This window comes from Oncorhynchus masou, chromosome 3 (assembly GCF_036934945.1).
Source record: "Oncorhynchus masou masou isolate Uvic2021 chromosome 3, UVic_Omas_1.1, whole genome shotgun sequence".
In the NCBI taxonomy this organism is placed as follows: Eukaryota; Metazoa; Chordata; class Actinopteri; order Salmoniformes; family Salmonidae; genus Oncorhynchus; species Oncorhynchus masou.
In genome coordinates this window covers 45635092-45641091 of record NC_088214.1, presented here as the reverse complement: position 1 = coordinate 45641091, position 6000 = coordinate 45635092, and positions in this window count along the sequence as shown.

Genomic DNA, 6000 nt, shown 5'->3' with positions numbered 1-6000 from the left:
AACCCCAAATCGCACTACTGTTTCTTCTGAAATAGGATATAACAGCAGAATGTGCCTTTGCCTAGAGTACTGTGGTGGAAATTCTAACCAAGTCAGAGACTTTGTAATTTCTTCAAAAAATCATCTTTATTTAATATTGATTAATTATTGCAATAGTGAAGCTGTCAACCCCACACTCTAAAATGTGTTGTAGAGGCTTAATCTTTACAGACAATGCTGGTTCTTATATAACTGACACTAAAAATGCTTAGTCATGGCTGGTGGCACCACAAGCCACTTTTGGTTCATCTCCTGGTTATCTGCCACTGGTGTTTCCCAGATGCAAGAATGATTAGACACAATAAGGGTTTTGTTCTATTCCGCCAGGCTCTCTCTATCTCAGTTACACATCTTATCTATGGAATTCCAGGCTCTTCTCAGTTCACACAGATGAGAAAGTACTCATCAAAGCTATTTGATGCATAAACAGTATTATAACATCATCTTGTATTTTTCTCTCACAATAGGCACAATCCGAAGCTGGAGATGTATACCCCTCTCCTTTTCATTTTTCTTCAGCTGTTATTTCCCCTGTAACTATTCCCCAGGTCGTTGCTGCAAATGAGAACGGGTTCTCAGTCAACTGACCTGGTAAAATAACGGAAAAATAACGGAAAAATAAAAAATCTCCTTTTTGTCTGTGTACTGCAATTAAGCTTTTGGCAGTAAGTCTGTAAAGGCTTTATCATTGCACTGTGATACAAAATATAGGGCATCGGTGTGCTTTAGAACCATGGGAATGCCTCAGAGTGATTGGGTAGGCTGTTTGTTGGTTTCAGAGGACTAGACTTAGGACCACTCAGACACCACAGAGCATGCGGACAGGCTGTGTGAAGGCTAGTGGTGCACGACTCCAGGATTTTTTGGAGTCGACTCTTGCTCCTGTGGCTGGAGTCGTAGGAGTCGACTCTTGCTCGACTCCCGAAATACGTTAAAACTGATGCGCACACACATATACACCATCTCATTGTAGCAGAGTCCTACTCGGAAGACTACATTTGCGTTCCAGAGGACTGACATCAGCATGATTTCTATTTATTAGGGATTCCCATTAGCTGCTGCCAAGGCAGCAGCTACTCTTTCTGGTGTCCAAACACATTAAGGCACTTACATCACAAATAAAACCATAAAATGATGCAGCCCATTTGCCTATAAAAGGCCTATTCTGTTCTAATATAGAAGGTGATGTGTAGGAACTCGCCTATTTCAGCGATATTTCTGCTGTGTGCAGCCTTGACGGATCCCATGGGATGATGCTGATAGGCCTATTCTTTTCCATGTCATAGCCCTATTTGGATATTATTACTAGAGGCCTTGGTTTTGTAATTATTATCCAAGCATATGTGTAATTCCAGAGGACGATTCACACAGGACTCATTTTTCCAAACTGCCCCCTATAATTTTTTTCGAATTGATTTGACTTTTATGACAGAAACCTGGAGGTTTTTATTCTAGGTGTGAAGATATTTCAACATCATGTCTAGACGATAATAGGCTACACTGACTCGTGCTTGGCTGCTAAACGTATGTCTTCTCATAATATTTAAATTGATTAAGCGTGATCATAATCATTATTTTAGTGATCCATCCATAGTATACGTCCTTCCTAATAACAATACCCCCACATCCTGCTGATTTGCACATGGCTGTGTTAATGGGTGAGAAAGTGAACTTGCCATTTCCCAAAAAGTTTAGCGGGGATGCTGCTTTGCGATCTATTGCCTAGAACAGGGCTCTCCAACCCTGTTCGTCGAGAGCTACCATCCTGTAGGTTCTCTCCAACCCTAATCTAGCACATCAGATTCAATAATTAGCTGTTTGATAAACTGACTCAAGTTAGTTACAACTGGGGTAGGAGCAAAAACCTACAGGAAGGTAGCTCTTCAGGAACAGGGTTGGAGAGCCCTGACCTAGGACATCAACAGCCAGCCAGGGTTACCTACATGCAAAACATTTTATTGGACATTTAGGCCTTATTAAACAGATGCATTTGGCGATGTTCAACTTGAAACCTTTAAAGAAAAGATTGCAGTCAGAGTGAAGTATTACTGCAGTATGCTTCAAATACTGCATCCAAAATTAAAATCAAATCAAATCAAATCAAATTTATTTATATAGCCCTTCGTACATCAGCTGATATCTCAAAGTGCTGTACAGAAACCCAGCCTAAAACCCCAAACAGCAAGCAATGCAGGTGTAGAAGCACGGTGGCTAGGAAAAACTCCCTAGAAAAGCCAAAACCTAGGAAGAAACCTAGAGAGGAACCAGGCTATGTGGGGTGGCCAGTCCTCTTCTGGCTGTGCCGGGTAGAGATTATAACAGAACATGGCCAAGATGTTCAAATGTTCATAAATGACCAGCATGGTCGAATAATAATAAGGCAGAACAGTTGAAACTGGAGCAGCAGCACGGCCAGGTGGACTGGGGACAGCAAGGAGTCATCATGTCAAGTAGTCCTGGGGCATGGTCCTAGGGCCGCGGTTCAGTTGAAACTGGAGCAGCAGCACGGCCAGGTGGACTGGGGACAGCAAGGAGTCATCATGTCAGGTAGTCCTGGGGCATGGTCCTAGGGCTCAGGTCCTCCGAGAGAGAGAAGGAGAGAATTAGAGAACGCACACTTAGATTCACACAGGACACCGAATTGGACAGGAGAAGTACTCCAGATATAACAAACTGACCCCAGCCCCCCGACACATAAACTACTGCAGCATAAATACTGAAGGCTGAGACAGGAGGGGTCAGGAGACACTGTGGCCCCACCCGAGGACACCCCCGGACAGGGCCAAACAGGAAGGATATAACCCCACCCACTATGCCAAAGCACAGCCCCCACACCACTGGAGGGATATCTTCAACCACCAACTTACCATCCTGAGACAAAGCTGAGTATAGCCCGCAAAGATCTCCGCCACGGCACAACCCAAGGGGGGCGCCAACCCAGACAGGATGACCACATCAGTGAATCAACCCACTCAGGTGACGCACCCCCTCAGGGACGGCATGAGAGAGCCCCAGCAAGCCAGTGACTCAGCCCCTGTAATAGGGTTAGAGGCAGAGAATCCCAGTGGAAAGAGGGGAACCGGCCAGGCAGAGACAGCAAGGGTGGTTCGTTGCTCCAGAGCCTTTCCGTTCACCTTCCCACTCCTGGGCCAGACTACACTCAATCATATGACCCACTGAAGAGATGAGTCTTCAGTAAAGACTTAAAGGTTGAGACCGAGTTTGCGTCTCTGACATGGGTAGGCAGACCGTTCCATAAAAATGGAGCTCTATAGGAGAAAGCCCTGCCTCCAGCTGTTTGCTTAGAAATTCTAGGGACAATTAGGAGGCCTGCGTCTTGTGACCGTAGCGTACGTGTAGGTATGTACGGCAGGACCAAATCAGAGAGATAGGTAGGAGCAAGCCCATGCAATGCTTTGTAGGTTAGCAGTAAAACCTTGAAATCAGCCCTTGCTTTGACAGGAAGCCAGTGTAGGGAGGCTAGCACTGGAGTAATATGATCAAATTTTTTGGTTCTAGTCAGGATTCTAGCAGCCGTATTTAGCACTAACTGAAGTTTATTTAGTGCTTTATCCGGGTAGCCGGAAAGTAGAGCATTGCAGTAGTCTAACCTAGAAGTGACAAAAGCATGGATTAATTTTTCTGCATCATTTTTGGACAGAAAGTTTCTGATTTTTGCAATGTTACGTAGATGGAAAAAAGCTGTCCTTGAAATGGTCTTGATATGTTCTTCAAAAGAGAGATCAGGGTCCAGAGTAACGCCGAGGTCCTTCACAGTTTTATTTGAGATGACTGTACAACCATTAAGATTAATTGTCAGATTCAACAGAAGATCTCTTTGTTTCTTGGGACCTAGAACAAGCATCTCTGTTTTATCCGAGTTTAAAAGTAGAAAGTTTGCTGCCATCCACTTCCTTATGTCTGAAACACATGCTTCTAGCGAGGGCAATTTTGGGGCTTCACCATGTTTCATTGAAATGTACAGCTGTGTATCATCCGCATAGCAGTGAAAGTTAACATTATGTTTTCGAATAACATCCCCAAGAGGTAAAATATATAGTGAAAACAACTTTTTGTTCTGTAATTTTGCAGTATGACTGTAGATCAAATGCAGTATGCTATAGTTATTCTGTTATTACTGTGTCCAAAATTCCACAGTCGACTGCAGTTACTGCACTTTTACTGCAATTTCAAAACGGCAATCTTTTCTTGTAAGGGAATACACTGGGATTATGAAGAATAGTTTTGCCATACTCCTACTCAATATATACTTCAATATACTTTTAGTGAATTTGCGACACAAAGCTAGATACAGATTACCAAGCTATTGCCTATGTGCACGGTTCTGGCTGTCTCTCTGCCTGCCCCGATTCTCTCCTTTGACCTAGTCCTCTTTCTCTTTTCTATTAAATACGCTAGTGTGTGTTTTGGTCTTCAGTCTGTTGTGTGTAGAATACTACTCATTGATAGCCCCTACTTTAGTGAACTTGCGTGAGACATTGCAAGCCAAGAAATTGCGAAATACACCATTGCGATAGCCTATAGTTCACAATGATCCAAGATGGCGTAGCAGTAAGACGTCCTGTCGTGTTGTGTCCCTTGTATATATCGTTTTTTCTCTCGTTTTTACATATTTTTCTTCGCATATTTTTAAAAAACATTTTGCTAAACCCCAGCTTCCAAATACTCTCCTGCAACCCGCCTCACCCAATGTAGCTATTTTTCCTAAAGTATTTATATTTACATCGGAACCGGAACCCCTCAACTGAAGCTAGCTAGCTAACTACCAGCTATGCTAGCGGTCTTCAGCTAACCGGTCATCAGCTAACCTTTAGCTCAGAAAGCTCTCGCCAGTTCGAACAACGCGACTCTAACCAGAGCATAACGGACCTATTTATCTTCTATCCCCGGATTTCCACCGCAAACGGAACATTTTTCAGCTGGATCTTCACAACTAGCTATCTAGCTAAACCGCAACCCCGGATGATTACTCCTGGCTAGCGTTTCCACCCACTTAGCTTGAAGCTAGCCCGCCCAGAGCCCCTGTGCTACCACCGTAGCATACTCCTGGGCTACAATACCCGGACCCACGACCGGTCTATCGATGTCACCGCATGAAGAGGAATAAACAGACTCACCCCATTGCAACGTCCCCCAAAGGCTAACTCTCTAGCCCTTGCTATCTCCTTGCTTGCTAATTCGGCCTGCTAACTGCTACCTTGTTTAGCCCCGGCCTACTAACTGTTAGCTTGTTAGCACAGGCCTGCTAACCGTCTGAATCGCCGCGTCCCAAACACTCACTGGACCCATATTTACTTTCTATCTCTTTTCGATTTTTAATTTGTTTATACCTTCCGGTAACCTGCCTCACCCAATGTGATACGGAATCGCTATTATTTTTAATTTTTAGAAAACACTCAAGAACCTCCAGAGCTAACCAGCTAACTAGCTACAAGCTATTTAGTCATTGTTAGTTTTTTTAACCTGGATAACACTCGCCAGTCCAGCTTCCCTGCCCCATCCACCACTGCCCCCTGGACACTGATCACTTGGCTACATAGCTGATGCACGCTGGACTGTCCATTAATCACGGTACTCCATTCTGCTTGTTTATGTTTTATCTGTCGGCCCCGTTGCCTAGTCAACGCCATTTTACCTGCTGTTGTTGTGCTAGCTGATTAGCTGTTGTTGTCTCACCTATTGTTTTAGCTAGCTTTCCCAATTCAACACCTGTGATTACTGTATGCCTCGCTGTATGTCTCTCTCAAATGTCAATATGCCTTGTATACTGTTGTTCAGGTTAGTTATCATTATTTTAGTTCACAATGGAGCCCCTAGTTCCACTCTTCATACCCCTGATACCTCCTTTGTCCCACCTCCCACACGCGGTGACCTCACCCATTACAAACAGCATGTCCAGAGATACAACCTCTCTCATCATCACCCAGTGCCTGGGCTTAC